We start from the raw sequence: 212 nt of genomic DNA on the forward strand, positions 1-212 counted from the left end.
GGACATGGTCTGGTTTAAGCAGGGGAACCTTCCGGGCCATGCATGATCTCAAACCATGACGTCTTAGTGTATTACCAAAAGTAACCTTGGAAACGGTGGTCCCAGCTCTTTTCAGGTCATGGACCAGCTCCTCCAGTGTAGTTCTGGTCTTGTTTCTCACCTTTTTTAGGATCATGGAGACCCCCCGAGGTGAGATCCTGCATGGAGCCCCA

Source organism: Etheostoma spectabile, unplaced genomic scaffold (assembly GCF_008692095.1).
Source record: "Etheostoma spectabile isolate EspeVRDwgs_2016 unplaced genomic scaffold, UIUC_Espe_1.0 scaffold121, whole genome shotgun sequence".
In the NCBI taxonomy this organism is placed as follows: domain Eukaryota; kingdom Metazoa; phylum Chordata; class Actinopteri; order Perciformes; family Percidae; genus Etheostoma; species Etheostoma spectabile.